Source organism: Cryptomeria japonica, chromosome 4 (genome assembly GCF_030272615.1).
Source record: "Cryptomeria japonica chromosome 4, Sugi_1.0, whole genome shotgun sequence".
NCBI classification, from domain to species: domain Eukaryota; kingdom Viridiplantae; phylum Streptophyta; class Pinopsida; order Cupressales; family Cupressaceae; genus Cryptomeria; species Cryptomeria japonica.
In genome coordinates, this window is record NC_081408.1 from 520,935,242 (window position 1) to 520,953,739 (window position 18,498).

Here is an 18,498-nt window from a genome sequence, read left to right on the forward strand (position 1 = left end):
TAAGAAGATTACAATTTCGAATCATATATAGTAGTTTAATGAGTGATTTGTCTTATTTTGGTGTTTGTATTTTAATGTTTGGAATAATATTATTGCCATCAAGATCATGGTTTGATTTTACCAAGACCATAACATATTTTACTTTTATAATTATTTATTGGAGTAGATATATTGTTGTAGCTAAGAACACCATCCCAAAAAATACTTTTGTAAATCAGTTAGGTTCTATATTTTGCTTCATATGTGAGTATTAATTTTTTTGCTCTAATGAAAATTTTTTTTCTTAAAGAATTATCGATTATTTCAATCTTTAAATCTCTATAATGGTTTAAGTGTTCATAATTTTGTTTAAAGAATGCACTACAATTTTTTTTAATCTTGCTTTGTTCTTAGTAATTATCTAAAAAATTGAAAATTCCACATGTGCATGCAGAAGTGTTAGAATGAAAACAATATAATTTTATTGGGTACATTGTTGTGGTCTTTGATATGTGTAATTGTTCATAGGAATGAGTTTACATTTTTTTTTTTTAATATAATGTATGCCATTGTTTTTATTTTTTGACAATAAAGATAATAACATATCAATTAAGGTTTCCAAAAATATTACATAAAGGTTTCCAAATAGCAATAGATATCATAGAAAATAAGAAAAGGAAGAAGTCACTACCCTAACATAAGTCAAGAAAGAGTTACAATGGTCAAACGTTATCATTTTGAAGAAGATGAAGTAGCTAAGTAGCTTTGTTAGAGGATTGAGAATCCCAATAAAAAACATTGCATCATTTGGGAGCCTCTAGAACCCATTTAGCTACAAAATCAACAATCACATTCCATTCTTGAAGAATATGAACAAAAGGGATAGAATCAAATTTTTGAAAAAAATAATAAATATGATCAACAAAAATATAATGCCAATGAGAACAATCAGAACTATTGTTGTTCAAAGGAGAAACAAATATCATATAATTGTTCTCATAAAAATAATGAATTTCCAACCCAATTAATAATATTTCACTAAGCTACAAAAGGGAATGAGGCTCCATTTGATCATTAAAAAAAAAATGTATAAAAGTAGACAAAAATTATTGAAATGAGACTATACAATCATGTCAAAGACCAACAAGCTTAGCTACACTAGGATTGTACTAGAGGAGTCATCATTATTGATTTAATAAAAATAAATAGGACGTGACCATTTTCCAACTCTATTAACATTATGTAATAATTGAATTCATAACTAGTAGAAGAATCTAACCAAGAAATAAACCCAAATCTCAATGCTTGATAATCATGATATTAGATGAAAAATGGAATTAATGAAAGAAACCTTAGAAGCTAGAAAATATATTTTACATCAAGTATAAAACTTTTTGCAAAACATACTCAATGATATTTTAATGTCCTTGATAAATTTCATTATTCCTCTCCAACCAAATTTTCAAGAAGATAAATATAAGATCAATATCTCAATCGACCAATAAAAGAGAAGGGTTAGTAGGAAGATTTACCAAGTGAGCCAAGAATGAATGAAAGGATGATTCAAACAATACCACCAATTTGTCAAATGAACCATATAAAATGGGCATTAAAGGTTAAGATGAAAAGAGTCTTCCTCATTGAGTCAAAAACTAACACACTCAAATGGACATCAAAATGTTTTTCTTTTGATGTTTTCTTAAGTAAGACATGTATTCTAAAAAGAAAAGCAAAATAATAAAAACTATATTCAGGCCAAAAAAATATATTCCAAATTGTTTCGCATTGGGAGAAATCCTACAAACCATTATTTTTGTCTTCTAACAATTGATACCTATCATAAATAAAGTAAACTCCTTTTAGAAAAAAAATCTAAGCTAGAGTATCACTCTTTTGTAAAGAAGAACAAAGATTATAAAAAATAATAAATGATAGAGTGGCCCTATATTCATGATCTCCCCTATACATTAACTAGTCATATCTTTCTAGTGAAAAACACAAGAATAAATTAATTTAAATCAACAAATTTAGACAATCATAACCCCCAAAAAGTATTTCCTAAGTGATGGAGAAGATGAAAAGAGGAAATAATAGGAGAATTAACATCCCCTGAAATATCCCAAAAGAGAGATTCATTACTAGTGCTCAAAATCCAAAAGATGCCTAAATTAATAATAGATAACCTTTCTTGATAATATTCTAAATCAGGGAACCTTTACCAATAAAATTAAATCACATAACCTCCAAAGAAACAATGCCATGGAGGTGTTTATAGCTAAGAATTTTAGCCCAGGGTTGATTTTGCTATGTATATCATCTCCAATAGAGTTTGGTAGAAAAATATTGAGTACTAAGATCAACCTATCTACAATCAAGACCATCATTTTATTTAGGTCAACAAACTCTCTACCAACTAGTTATATTTCATTTTTTAGTATATAAATTCCCATCCCATAATAGTTATCTAAAGAAAGAAAAAACTCCTTCAAGAAACTTTTAGCTAAGGAAATAAGATAAATTTTGTAAATAAGAAGGGTCTATAAAATATATTTTAGAAGAGTAATATGAGAAACTTAAAATAGTGAGTCAAAGTCTAGTGATTGAATTTTAAGTTAGAATGATCAAGGTTCTTCTTGCATTGAAGGAGATTAAGAGATCTAGATGACAAACCAATACCTGGATAATTCAAAGGATGTTATTCTATTTTGAGTAATAAAATATAAGAGATTTATTTTTGAATAGCCAAATGAGTTATAAATAAAATATATATGACTTATCCTCAATATAATATCTCTAGGCTACCAAATATATATCCAAGCTATGTCCTAAATGAAAATAAGGCTTTTTGAAATTTATTTTTCCTTGCCTCCTCGATCAATTCACTCTTTTCAACAATTAGCTAATGCATTTATTTAGCATTTAAAAAAAAATATTGGTCCTCAAATTTCTTTGATTGACTTGATGCATTATAAGAAAGAAGTTAAAGAAAAAGTGACTGGTTTCATTGGTAGATGTAAATATTTGCATACACAAATTGCTTATCCTATGTTTCATGGTGATGTTCAAAGAATTTTCATTAATAGTTTGCAAAAAGATATTAGTGATAAGCTTCTATTGTCTGATTTTTAATCTTTCATTTATGAAGCTCTCAAGCACATAACTAGTGCACTCAATACAAAGATAAATCTCCAAATCACTATCAAAGCTTCAATTTGCAGAGGCAAGAACCCATCATGACATCATGATCTTACCATCCCCTCCTAGGAGATCACATGCTCCAAGTGAACATACCATGGTCTCAAGAGCAATGTATCATACCAAAATCTAATGCACAATCAAGAGTATACCATGACATAACACCAATATACTCTTTAACAACATCACCGGTCAAAGAACCACCAACACCTCAAACCAAAGACTCTAAGATCCCTCCATGGCTTCAATATGTTACAGATCCTCAAATAGTGTAATGTAAGAAAATATGAAAGAACCCTTCTGCAACAACAAGATCTAAGAGTCTCTCCAAAACATCTATATTACTAAAGAAGATCATCCATCATAAAGTGATGAATACATAGTCACTACTAAAGCTCCCACTGAATTGTGTTACCGAGATCTCCAAGAACATGACACACCATCTCCCAAATCTGAAAATTATCCAGGTCCACACACATACAAGTGTATTGCTAATCACACCAAGTGAAACCAAAATTTCCAAAGCAAGGAAATACACCATGCTATAGGACCCCATAGTGGACTATCCAGACACTCACTTATCATCCATCCTCTTATCTCAAAGCAACCACACGAATGCACAAGTGACCATAGAAAAGGCCATCTAACGAGTCTGCATAAACATTGAATCAAACCTCGTAGATATAGATAGTCCATATCCAAGTTCTCCCACAATAAACATGTAGGGAAACACAACCCACTATATTGCACAACTTGTATATCCAATCATTGAAACATGCAAACTCATTATTACATCAGCGAAATACAAAATGAGATCTCAAAGAGAATAATCATGTAGACAACATTACTCAAACATTGAATCAAGCACAAATCTAATTTTCCAATCATGTACACATCAAGCACCATAGTCTAGGAATCCACCAAGCATCACCATAGAAATGTTGAGTGACTAATCATGCACCAACATATCCATGTAGAGAAAGAATCAAACCTCCTTTCACCATGCAAGAAGCATGCATGTAGAACTATAACTATCCCATTCAGTAACACCCCAAAGGAAACAGAGTCTAGAAAATAGCTCATCTACAACTCGGAACAAAACTACAAGTTTTTCTCCATCGTGTAAAACTTGCAAAACCACTATGTGTAAGAAAACCCATGCAGATCCATGCCCACTTCACATCTAGAAGACTCAAAATTCCTGAAAAGCACTAAATAACTTAACCCAGAACAATAGATTTTCATAGATGAGCATTACCATAGATTTTAAGGAAAACCTATAAACCCCTTAGATCCAAGGAACATGAATCTGATCCATGCAAGCACAATCATCCATAAGGAAGAAAGCAAATTCGGAACTCCAAGCTCACTTGTAAGCCAAATCCACAACCACCATCAGTACATGCATCCGAGGGAGAGAGGCTATTCCAAAAGATTGCAAAAATCATATAATAAGGAAAAACAAGAGAATATAACTGTTGGTGTAAATAAATATTTATTTTGGATATTATTACACTTACTTAAGTTAACTTAGGATAATGCATCTCATCGTAATTTGATATTGAGACACTTAGGGAAGTGTGCACTTACGGATAGAGCTTGTAGGAGAAATTCCACCTTCTGTGGTCTTATTTTGCTATTACACTCCACATTCGGTGGGTCATCCACCTCTTGTGGAATATTATATTATTTCTCCTACCTACCCTTAGTATTTGGGGATCTTCATTTTTTGGGGGCATCATACAATGATTTGGACATCACCGTTGAATCTAGGAGGCCATTTCCATAAATTTCGACTATAAAGTTGACCTATTTTGGTGAGAAATTTTTTTTTCCCCATTTTACCTATTTTCGTACGGATTTCAGAATTTTTTTTACAGAAAAAATTTATTTTTTCGGAAAAAAAAAGGGGAATTTCGAAAAAATTGAAAAAGCAAAAAATTGAAAAAAAAACAAAACAAAAAAAAGGGTTTTGTTTGGGGGTCCGAAGACCCCCCCGTGCGCCGTACACTGCATCTTTCTGCAGGTTTTGCAGGCTGCCCGTACCCGCAGACCCATACCTGACGCGTAGTTCCCGCCAGCCTTCGACTCCCGTGACCCCACCGGCGACGCGCAGACCCCGTTGGCCTCTGACTACCGTGCTCCCGCCAGCCAAAGACTCCCGGCGCCGCCCAGTCTTTCGGCAACGCCACGCAGGAGTCCAGTCAGCAAACAGACCTGCCACGTGGGTCATAAACAAACATCCGTATGCCATGTTTTAGCGCCACCTCGACCATACGGTCTACCCAGTCATAGAGCCACGCATTCATCCGTACAGTGCCACATCATCCGTACGGTTTGCACAGTCACCTGCACAGTCAACCGTCTGTACAGTACGGATGCCCAGTCAGCAGGGAGGCGAAGTTTTTACGACGGTCATACGACCATCAAATTTAACACAGCGACTTGCTGATGTCAGCACCACATCAGCACTTTTTGAAATTTTTTTGACCCCTCTCCATTGAGCTTTTCAGTTTTGCAATCCAACTTTGAAAGGCCATATCTTGCTCATTTTTGCTCCTTTTTTGGTGCAATTTTTTTTGAAATGGGCTAAAATTTTGTGATCTTTGCAGTGGTGTGGTTATTTTCTGATTTTGGTGCACGGGTGTTTTGGAATTTTCAGATTCTCTTAGCTGTACTTGTCCAATCCTCAATTCTGCAACTTCAAAGGCCTCAGTTGAGCTCATACGACCTCCTTTTCAGGTGCCGTTTTTTTGAAAGTGCTTATTTTTTCGTCTACTTTTAGAATCTATGATCAGATTTTAGAGATTTTGAGTGAAAATTGTACTTTCAGATATTGGTCTTCTTTGGCCTATTAGGTACTTGTAAATTGCTTGGATCTTAGTTAGATCTCTTGCATTATCAGTTTGAGTCTTTTTTGGCCTTATTGAGGCAATTGTAAAATTGTAAATTAGAAGTCCACTTTGCCATTTTTTGCAAGTGGCCCATTGTATACGCACTACTTATAAAGTGCCAAAATCATCACATTTGGGGGGGGGGTACTTTGATTGAGTGAATTTGGGGGGGTGTCTTGTGTGATTGTGCCTCTCTTTGTGCTCTTTCCATTCTTGTTGCAATGAGTCCTAATAAGTTTCCACCATTAACTCCACATAATTATGCATCATGGAAAATTAAAGTATGGAGTAAACTAATGGAAAAGGGTCTCACACACTACATAGATGGAACAATAACAGCACCACCTGATCCTAAGGCTGATCCAAATACTCAATTATAATGGCTCACAAAGAATTGCATGGCTCTTGGAACCTTATGCAAGTATGTATCAGATGACCTCATTTTCCACATTGAGAAGTGTAAAACAATTAAAGAGGCTTGGGATATGTTTCAGAAATTGTATGTACAAGTTGATGAAATCAGAGGCTATCAGATTGATAATGAGCTCACCAACTTAGATCCCAAGAATTTTGATACAATCCAAGATTATGTAACCAAAGCAAATGAGCTAAGAGCAAAGCTAAAGGATTGTGGAATTGACAAGAAGGATGCTCAATTGATATTCAACTTGTTGGACAAGCTTGCACCAGAATATGCAGCATTTGTATCTAGCTTCCAAACTCATCGTTTGATAGTGGGGAGTTCTTATGTTATGCCTTCATTTGATGCTTTCACAGAAATGTTGATATTGGAACAATCTAAGTTGTTGAACATGGGGTTTCTCAAGTCTTCAAAGTCCAAGGCTTTGGTAGCAAATCAAGGAAATCAAGGATGTCAAGGCAAAGATTCCAACAAGAAGAAGAAGCAATCCAAGTCTAAACCACACCAGGAAAAAGGACAATCATCCTCTCCATCACAAGGCGATTTTTCATCCTCTTCCAAGAAGGGGACACCACCTAAGAAGGATAAACCAACTTGTGCATATTGCAAAAAGTATGGTCATGATGAGCATCAATGCCACACATAGCAAGTTGATGAGTTAACCAATCTTCTCAAGAAAAACAACATCAACTTGCCATCCGCTTACACAAAGAAGGATTCAACTCCTTCCTCTTCCTCACAGTCTAAGGGAAAAGGGCAAGCATTTGTGGCTACAACAGGTTCTTCACAGTAATGGATACTTGACTCAGGTGCCTCATATCACATGGGTTCTACAAAGGAGCAGTTTTCTTCATTGGAGCCATCTAAGGTACCTCACATTTACATAGGTGATGACACAAAAGTAGAGGTTGAAGGGAAAGGTTCAGTTGACATGGATGATGGAACATTTGAGAATGTTCTCTATGTTCCTAACTTGTCTACCAATCTTCTCTCCATCTACCAAATCACTCACTATGGGAATGGGAAAAAGGTTGAGTTTACACCAGATTCAGTTGTGGTAAAGGAACTTGATGATGATGCCTTGGTAGCAGTGGGACAAGTCAATGACAACTCAAGGCTTTATTCATTCTCCCACTTTGTGCCAAGTTCACCTTCTAGGGCCTTGCTTACTCATTCAAATTCAGAAAGTAAGCTATGGCATGAGCAGTTTGGTCACCTCAACTACCGCTATCTTCAGCAGCTAAGCACTAAAGACATGGTCACAGGTCTACCTCGAATTAGTTTTTCAGAGGGTGTATGTTCAGGTTGTTCCATGGGCAAGCATCCCGAAGAGAAGTTTGATAAAGGGAAAACTTGGAGAGCTTTGGAAGTTCTTCAACTTGTTCACAGTGATGTAGCAGGTCCATTTCCAGCACCTTCATTTAGTAAGGCTCGCTAGGTTCTTACCTTCATTGATGACTACTCCCGCTTCACTTGGGTCTACTTTCTCATTCACAAGAGTGAAGTATTTGACAGATTTCAGGACTTCAAGACTCATGTGGAGAAGCAATCAGGGAAAGTGGTCAAGATTCTTTGCACAGATAATGGCAGGGAATATGTGAACAAGAGACTTGAGGATTTTTGTACCTTTGAGGGGATTGATCTTCAGCATTCTGTTGCATACACTCCACAGCAGAACAGGGTTGCAGAATGCAAGAATAGAACTCTCAAAGAAATGGCTAGCTATATGATACATGCACATTCTCTTGATCCCACTTTTTGGGCAGAGGCTATCAGTTGTGCCACACACATCCAGAACCGGGTTCCTCACAAAGCTTTGCAAGGTATTACTCCTTTTGAAGCTTGGGCTGGTAGGAAACCAATTGTGAGACATTTCAAAGTCTTTGGGTGTCCAGCATGGGCTCGCATACCTCCATAGAAACGCAAGGCATTGGAACCACAGAGTCGGCCTTGCATATTTGTTGGATATCCTGAGGGTGTTAAGGCATACAGATTGATGGATCCAGAGACACATGAGGTATTCATTGAGAGGAGTGTTCAATTTGAGGAAAGCTCTCCTAGCTTAGCCTCTCTACCTCCTCCACCTTCCTCGTTTGTGGATAGTGATGTTAGTGATTTAGATGATGAGACTCCCTAAACTCTGACTCACAGGGTTCCACCTCCGTAGGGTCCACTTGTAGTTGAGGAGCCTTGTTCTCCCCCTCCACCCAGACCTCGTTGGGCTCGACAGACACTTGAGTCCGTGGGTTCTCTTGTTGGGGATCCTTCAGATACATGGAGAACTCGATCACAACATCAGGATCTTCCACATGCATTCATTGCTACCGCTTTTGATCCACAGACATTTAGGGAAGCATCAGGGGTTCCTGAGTGGGACCAAGCTATGGAGGAAGAGTATAGTTCCTTGATGAGGAACAACACATGGGATCTAGTCCATCTCCTTAAGGGGAGAAAGATGGTTCAATGTAAGTGGATCTATCGTACCAAGTTTGCAACAGATGGTAGTGTGGATAAGTATAAGGCTCGACTTGTTGCAAAAGGTTTCTCGCAGGTTGCAGGTGTTGACTATACTAAGACCTTTGCACCCATAGCCAAGATGAACTCCATTCATTTGACACTTGCTATTGCTACAACTCATGGTTGGGTTGTACATTAGATGGATGTGAAGAGTGCTTTTCTTCATGGTGATCTTGATGAGGAGATTTATATGGAGCAGCCACAAGGTTTCATCCAGGATACTTCCTTGGTTTGCAGACTAAGGAAATCTCTCTATGGCCTTAAGCAAGCCCCCAGGGCTTGGTACACCAAGATGGATTCCTTTCTTCTCTCCGCAGGTTTCACCAGGTGTCATTCCGATCCGAATGTTTACATTTTGCAACAGGATGACTCTCACTTGATACTTGTGCTCTATGTTGATGACTTGATCATTACAGGGAGTACTTCATCCATCATTAGTAGGGTCAAATCTTCTTTGCATGACAGATTTGCTATGACTGACTTGGGTCTTTTGCACTACTTTCTCGGGATAGAGATTTCACAGTCACCTTCCGAGATCACACTATCGCAGCCCAAGTATGCTCTTGATCTACTTGCACACTTTCATATGGCTGATTGTAAGCCTGCCACGACTCCTTTTCTTTCAGGAGTCAAGCTTGAGGTTCAGTGTTCTTCTCCATCAGTTGATGCCACTTTGTATCGTCAACTTGTGGGTAGTCTCATCTACTTGACTCATACACGCCTTGATATTTCATTTGCAGTTGGCATGGTTTCCCGCTTCATGCAGGAACCACATGAGATTCATTGGAAAGCTACCAAACGCATTCTACATTACATCTAGGGTACACATCACAATGGGATTCACTATGCAGCAGGCACAAGACTTTGCTTGGTTGGTTACACAGACTCCGATTGGGCTGGCGATCTAGTTGATCGTAAGTCTACTTCTGGTTATAGTTTTCACCTTGGTTCCGGCCCCATTTGTTGGCAGAGCAAGAAGCAACATGCTATTGCTCTCTCTTCGACTGAGGCTGAGTATCGAGGTGCTGTTAACGCAGCAACTGAGACCATTTGGCTCTAGCAGATTCTCACAGAGTTTGGTTTCACCACTCCACGACTGATAGTTCTACATTGCGACAATCAGAGTGCTATTGCCATCTCGAAGAACCTGGTCCAGCACCAGCAAACCAAACACATCAAGATTCATATGCACTATATCTGAGAGCTCATCCAAGAGCAGGTCATTGATTTGCAGTATTGTCCTACAGCAGAGTAGGTTGCTGACATATTCACCAAACCTTTCACCGAGAGTAAGTTCCAGCTGTTACGAGCTCTCTTGGGGGTGCGGGATGTGTCATTAGGGGGGGTTAGCTGACTTCTCCTTCCTCTCTTATGGGGGGGACTTCTTCCTCTTTGAGGTTTTGTCCTTCTTCTTTGAGAGTCTTTTGTACATTCATCTCTCTTTTGGGGGGGAGTTTTTTCCCACTGGGTTTTCTCCCTTTCTCCATTTGTGAGAGATTGCATTGCCTAGTTTTGCTTTCATTTGCATGTTGTACATGGGTACCTATCATGGCCTAGTAGCTGGGACCCATCTTGCATTGTTGACTTGAGTCTTCATTCCCCTAAGTTGCACTTAAGGGGGGGTGTTGGTGTAAATAAATATTCATTTTGGATATTATTGTAATGTCATAAATTGTACGCACTTGCTAAAGCAGTACAATTTAACACCTAGTTTAGCACCCGCCTTGGCGCAGTTGCATTTTGCATTGCATTTCCCCTTTAGCACTTAATTAATCAAATTAATTAGGTCTAAAGGTTCTATTTCATCATCTTCCACATCACAAAGTTGGGCCCTTTCATTAAAGCGTGCCCCTTTTCATTTTATTCCTCCAATACATCACTTAATCAAAAACCCTAATTAGGCCCTATTCTGAGCTTGGGGGCTTGATTTCGGGGGTCAAAACATCTCGAAATCACCTGTAACTTCAGGATTCTCTCTAAAATCATCATATCTGACGGCCCTGAAAATTTGGTGAAAAGTTGTCGGGACCGTGGCGCCCGGAGTGCACACGGTCCCAGACATTTTTCCTGAAATTTTAGGAGCGTGATCCAATCATAAAATAAAGCTTAACCCCAAGAAATTGGCGGGATATTCAATCTCTAGGTCGGCCAAAAGACGAAATTGCGACCTAGGGTTTCATACATAAGAGCTCTCTTTCTTCATTTGAAAGGATCAGATTTTTGTTTCCAGGAACCTCATATGCAGCGAAAGAGCAGATCTTTGAAGACTTCAACATCTTACAACATCCCTCTATCAAGCATTTATCAATTCCATTCATCCATTTAGGGCTTGGAAGACATTGAAGAACAATAGGAGATTACCGACTGAAGATTGGCTTGTACCTCTCTCTTGAGGGTTGGGTATGATTTCATGTTGTTTTCATGTCTTTGCATAAAGCTTCAATATATCCTTCATTCATGCTTTAGATCACTTTGCATCTTGATTTAGAGCATTTAAATTATCATTTACAAGCAATTAGGGTTTACTTTCTAGGTTGCTCTAGTTTGCTTTCTTGCATTTTAGGACCTTGCACACACACTAGGTCTACACACACAATACATTTTACAAAACAACTTGGCTATTCGTGGAGGTGGAAATCACCGAAGCGGGGGTTTGACTAAGACAAAACCCTATATAGCCGCCCATACACCCTTTTTCAAATATAAGTGCAGGTTTCGGGACTCGGACGACGCCACAGGATACAGATCTGGAGAGAACAGGTTGAGACAACACTCTGTATCAAATTGCAGAGCAGAAGACTGGGACAGGGGCGCTGGGCACCCTGGTCCTGCCAGGACAGGGGCGCTGGGCGCCCTGGTCCCTGGGACAGAGGCGCTGGGCGCCCTAGTCCTCCGGACAGACAGCTTTCAGACAGCTTTCCGACAGTGTTTCAGAGTGCAGAACGACAGTTTTCAGTGTAGCTTTCAGGACAGTGGCGCCCGCGCCCCTGTCCCGCACATTTTCAGTCTGATTTTGACTCCGGGTACACATCTGCATTCTTATTCCATCCTTGTATTTACAGCTGTTCATTGATTAATCTCAATTCTGCAATCTTGTTATTAGTTTATACTTGCATTTTGGGATTAGGGTTTGAACTTGCATTACTTGATCTTACAATTTCAACAATGGAATAGAAACCCTAATAGGTAGCCCATGGCTCTCTCTTTCACAAAAAGAAGTAGCCAATTGTGTGATACCTCTAGGCTCTTTCGTATTCCGTAATGTGTGACAAAAGGTAGGGTTAGGGCATGATAACCTAGTCTCGCTTTTTCCCCCACACATTTTGGTGAACCCGACGTGAATCTATCATTGCTTCTTCTTGCATTGCATCTATTAGATCTAGATCTAGATTTAGAGTGTTTTCATTTCATTTTCATTAAAAAGAAAAAAAAAAAAAAGAGTGTGTTTCTTTGCATTGTGTGTTTAAATTTCATGCAATTTTTTATTTCAAAATGTCCGACTTTTATTTGCAAAATGTTCATGCTTATGATGATTATTATGAGTATAGCCAAGATGAATTAGATGAAGCTTTAGATGAGTTTTTGAACCCTAAAGATGCCAAACCTTCATTTTACCAAAAACTCATAAACCTTCTTACTATGCCATTTCGTTGTGATGAGAAAGATAAGTTGAATGAGTCCTCTCAAGGGTACATTCCTATCAACTCTTCCACTAAATCTAGTAACATGGTTGTTTTCAACAATCCCCTCTATGAGGAGATGTCTCCTTTTGAATCAAAAGATAAACCTTTCAATAGATATGATCATGCTTTGTTGGATGATGCTCTTGATGACTTTGTGGCTTTATCAAAATCTTTAAACAAGAACAAGACTTCTAAATTAGTTAACATGATAAACTTGAATGAGCATAAAAAGCCTCTCTTTGAAGTCCAAGGAGCTTATCCTTCTCCCACCTTTCAAAGTCCTAAATCACCTCTCCTTACTGTCCAAGGAGGGTATGATCGTGATTCCTTTCATACTCCAAATAAACCAATCATCACTGTGCAAGGAAGAAAAACTGTAAGTCCTTATAGTTATGCCAAGCAAATAACTAGAGAGAGTTATCATGTGGTTGCCCATACTTATCATACCAGAAATAATAGGTAGCCTAGTCCTCCTCCTGTTATCCCAGTTTCCCTTCTGAATCCTCAACCGATTCTTCCACAAGCTCCCCGTATTTCGCAAGTTCTTAGTAAGGAATATGATCTCATAGAACAACTTAAAGCTACCCCTACTAAGATATCCCTTTGGGATTTGATTCAAACTTCTTCCGCTCATCATGGAATGTTACAAGATGCCTTGAAAGATTTGAATGTTCCTCCACCGAATACATCTAGTAATATAGCATCTTTGGTTAACTCTGTGATGAATCCTAAAGCTCAAATTGTGTTTACCCAAGATGAGTTGCCTACTAGTGAAATCCAACATCAATATGATCCCTTGATGATTGTGGTTATCATGAAAGACACTGCTATAAGGCGAACACTAGTAGATAATGGCTCTGGTCTTAATGTGTGTAGCATTAATCTTTTGCATAATATGAATGTGGATACATCCTTAATTGAACCGGATTCTCATCCTATTCGAGGCTTTGATAATGTGGCTAAAACTTCATTAGGTACTATCACCTTACCCATTACAGTGGGGCCTGTTACTTTGCCTACACCTATCCATGTTATGTCGGGAAATCTAACGTACAACTTGCTACTAGGGAGACCTTGGATTCACAGTATGCAAGCTGTCCCCTCTACATTGCATAGACAAGTTAAATTTATTTATAACAATAAGACATATACCTTGATAGGTGATACTAATTATCAAGCTTGTTTGCAAACATCTACTTCCAAGGGGGGTTCTTCTAAGCCATCCTCATCTAGTGATGACTCTTTAAATAAGATACCTATCGGTGAATCCTCGCTCTCCGATGATCAAAATTCTTCGGATGAGTCTGGAGCTCTTGAAGAAGATTCTTCTCGACTTGAAACTACACATAAGAAGGATTTTGATCCTGGGAAGATCCTCGAAGAAGACGATTGGGGATCTCTTGATTTTAATCCCACCTTTGTAGGTGAATATAAGGTTCCTTCTAGAGAGCTTAAAGTTGAAAAGAAGGAAGAAGCTAAAAATCAATCAATCTTACCCGAACCTATGAGTAATAATTTTGTGGCCGCTTCTCAAACTTCTTCTCCTCACACCTCTAATTATGAAGAGTTTGATTCTTTGTCTTATGAAAAACCACCTTCTCTTCCTGAAATGGCTGATCATTATGGTCGTGGTTTTCGCATTTTTGCTAAGCATGGGTATCATGGAAATGGTTGCGGTGCTCATGAACAAGGGATAAAAGTTCCTCTAGAGACTAATTTTCACAGTTATGCCTTTGGACTTGGCTATAATCCCTGCAAGCGCACTAAAGGTTCTAAAAGACCATGCATTAGTGTTAATGTTATTTCTACATCTCTATCAATGCAACACCCTAAGTATATTGATGGGGATCCTTCGTGTGCTTGTGCTTTTGACGTTTTCCCTACTGATGATGCTTTAGCTAAATTTTTAGGAGCATATGATACTCTTCCTCGTTATCATCACAATAGGGGACTCCCTTATTGTTTAAACACTGAAGCCTACTTTGGAAAAGAGACGGATAATGATGAGATTGTGAAAGAATTCCCTCAGCTAAAGGATACTCCTCAACAAAGTAATCTTCTCATAAGTGACACCACTAATGTTAAGATGGATCCTTGCAATGAAGAGAAAGTTATTAAAATTGGAGAATGTTTGGATGGAGAGGAACAAAAACAATATGAAGATTTATTGCATGAATTCCCCGAGATCTTTGCTTGGACATACTCTGACATGCCTGGTATAGATCCTAAGATTATTACTCATAACATTGTCTTAGTTCCTAATGCTAAGCCCGTGAAACAAAAGATTCGAAAAATGAATCCTAAGGTAGCTTTGCTTGTTAAGGCTGAGATTGAAAAGTTATTGGAGGCTGGATTTATCCGCCCTATTGATTATTCCCCATGGATTTCAAATATTGTCGCTATGGCTAAACCAGATAACAAAATAAGAATGTGTACCGACTTTCGGGATCTAAATAAGGCTTCTTTAAAAGATGATTTTCCTCTTCCAAACATTGACATGATAGTTGATTCTACGGCAGGACATGCCTTGTTATCCTTCATGGATGGTTTTTCAGGATACAATCAAATTTTTATTAACCCTCAAGATCAATTCAAAACCACTTTCACTACTCCTTGGGGTACGTTTTGTTGGATAATGATGCCTTTTGGACCTAAAAATGCCGGTGCAACTTATCAACGAGCGATGACCCTTATCTTTCATGATTATATGCATAAGATTTTAGAGGATTATGTTGATGACATTTTAGCCAAATCCTTTCTTTGCATGGATCATATTAAAATCCTTCGTCAAATCTTTGAAAGAATTCGTAAATATCACATGCGCTTGAATCCCCGAAAATGTGTTTTTGGTGTGGATAGTGGAAAACTATTAGGATTCATAGTTTCGCATCGTGGGATTGAGGTGGACACTAAGAAGATAGATGCTATTGTCAACATGCCACCTCCTAGAAATGTGTCTCAACTTAAAAGCTTACAAGGAAAGATTCAAGCTATTCGTAGGTTTGTATCTCAACTTGCGGATCGTACTTTTCCTTTCACTCAACTTCTCAAAAAGAATATCACTTTTCAATGGAATGAGGATTGTCAGCAAGCATTTGAAGATTTAAAAATGTATTTAACTAATCCTCCTATCCTTCGACCTTCTAAACCTTTCCTTATTTATACGGCTGCTTCCTCTCATGCTCTTGCAGCATTATTGGCACAACATGATAAAGATGGTAAAGAATGTCCGGTTTATTACATAAGTCCTACCTTACTCGATTATGAGACCCAATATTCTGCGATAGAAAGACAATGCTTGGCCTTGGTGTTTGCTACTTAGAAATTGAGACATTATCTCTTAAATTCAGAAGTCCACGTCATGGTAAAGTTTGATCCGTTGAAGCATCTTTTCTCTAAAACTGATTTATCAGGACGCCTAGCTAAGTGGGTTATGATGTTAACTGAATTTGACCTTAAATTTGTTTCACAAAGAGCAATTAAAGGGCAAGCGTTGACCGATCACCTAGCTGAGGCCCCTTCACCTTTCTCCTTCCCTAACCCTGAGTCTTTTCCTGATGACTTCATTCTTTCTATAGAGAAAGATGAAACTTGGGAGTTATACTTTGATGGCTCTAAGTGTCGTACGGGATCGGGGGCAGGTGTTGTTCTGATTTCTCCTACAAAGAAACCCATTCCCTTATCCTATCGTCTAAATTTCCTGTGTACCAATATAATTGCTAAGTATGAGGCTCTTATAGCGGGAATAAAAGCAGCCTTAGCTCTGAACATAAAACACATACATATCTATGGAGATTCGCAATTGATTATAAGACAAGTAACAGGAATATATCAAGCAAAACAAGACAAGTTATCACAGTATAAAGACCTTGCTATCTCTTTGTTACAAAAATTTGATTCTTACACCATAGAACCTGTTCCTCGAAAAGATAATCGACATGCGGATGCAATGGCATGTGTGGCTTCTCTTGTATCTTTAGAGGACCCTGTGGTAGATCTTAAATTTGTTATTCACAAACTTATTTCTCCAGCTATTGTAGACGATCCTAGTCTGGTAACATGTTGTGACTTTATAGACTTAGATGAATGGTACTCGCATATCGTAAGATATTTGACCGATGGTACCTTTCCTGATTCTGCTAATAGAAACACTAGGGCTAGAATCCGCAAGCTGTCTACTAGATATATCATTCTTTCTAATGTCCTTTACCGAAGGGGTTATGATGGTCTTCTCCTTCGCTGTCTTAACAAATCAAAAATCCCCGTTGCTCTTGAAGAGGCACATTCAGGTGCCTGTGGGGGACATTTTGGAGGCAAATCCTTGGTTCATAGATTGCTTCGTATGGGATACTATTGGCAAACTATGCAGAAGGATTCCTTTTCATTTGTTAAGAAATGTCATCAATGTCAACAACATAATAATCTGATTCATGCTCCTGCCCAAGAACTCCGTTCTCAAGTAGCTTCTTGGCCTTTTTCCGCATGGGGTTTGGATCTTATTGGTAAAATCTCTCCTCCTTCATCTCAAGGACACACCTTCATTATAACCGCAACAGATTACTTTACGAAGTGGGTAGAAGCTATTCCCCTTCACTCTACCACTGCTGAAGTGATTTGTCAATTTCTTCTAGAAAACATCATTTCTCGATTCGGGATACCTTCTACTATAATCTCAGATAATGGGACATCGTTTAAGAACAAGGACATGAAGAAATTCCTCGAGAAGTATCATATCAAACATCGATTTTCTACACCATACTATCCTCAGTCAAATGGTCAAGGCGAATCATCCAATAAAATAATCGAACAAATTCTTCAGAAAACTATGAATAAGCATGGTAAGGATTGGAGTAACCAGCTAATCTATGCTCTTTGGGCCTACCGAATGAGTGTACGAATTGCCATGGGAACTACTCCTTATAATCTTGTTTATGGTGCTGATGCTATTATGCCTTTAGAGCTAGAGATTCCATCACTTAGGGTTTCTTTCAAAGGTATAGTAGATGATGACTCTTATAGAGAACAACGACTTCAACAGCTTGAGATGCTTGATGAACAACGTATAAACGCTCTTGAGCATATTCAAGCGTATCACAAAACTCTACAACGAAGCTATAATGATAAGGTTATTCAACATTCCTTCTCAGTAGGTGACTTAGTCCTCTATGAGAATCAGCGCAATGTGAATGCCTTACCTGCAGAAAAGGGAAAATTCAGTCCTAATTGGCTTGGACCATATATCATTATTGAGGATTATGGATCAGGTGCTTACAAAATAGCGGATGTAGACGGTACGCCTCTTAAAGAACCTATAAATGCTATGCACTTGCGTAGATATTATGCTTAATTCTTCATTCCTTATTTATCTTTTTTTCAGTTCTTCAACATTGGGTAATATGTTAGTATCTCCTAATTAGAGCAAAATAGAATTAAATGTTATGATGTTTAATCTATATTGCTTCGTTCTTGACAAGCGTGTTTCCTTACTTCATAGTTTGTCTTGAATTCATTTATGTAAGTTGTAAAATATTTACATTTCCATTATGCTAGCATATTATACAGTGTCTTTATGTGTTAAGTAGAATCGTATCATGTTGTGTTTAAGTTCAAAATTAAATCACGTTAGTTATATGATTCTTAGACTTAATGCATATTTCTTCCCTATCATCAATGTAGTACTTGATTAAATATTTAATTAAGTCACACATGTATCAATTTAATCATGGAGCATTGAGAAATCAATCACATGGAAATTAAATTCTAAACATACATGTACATTTACCAAATGTATTAGATTTAATCAAAGCAA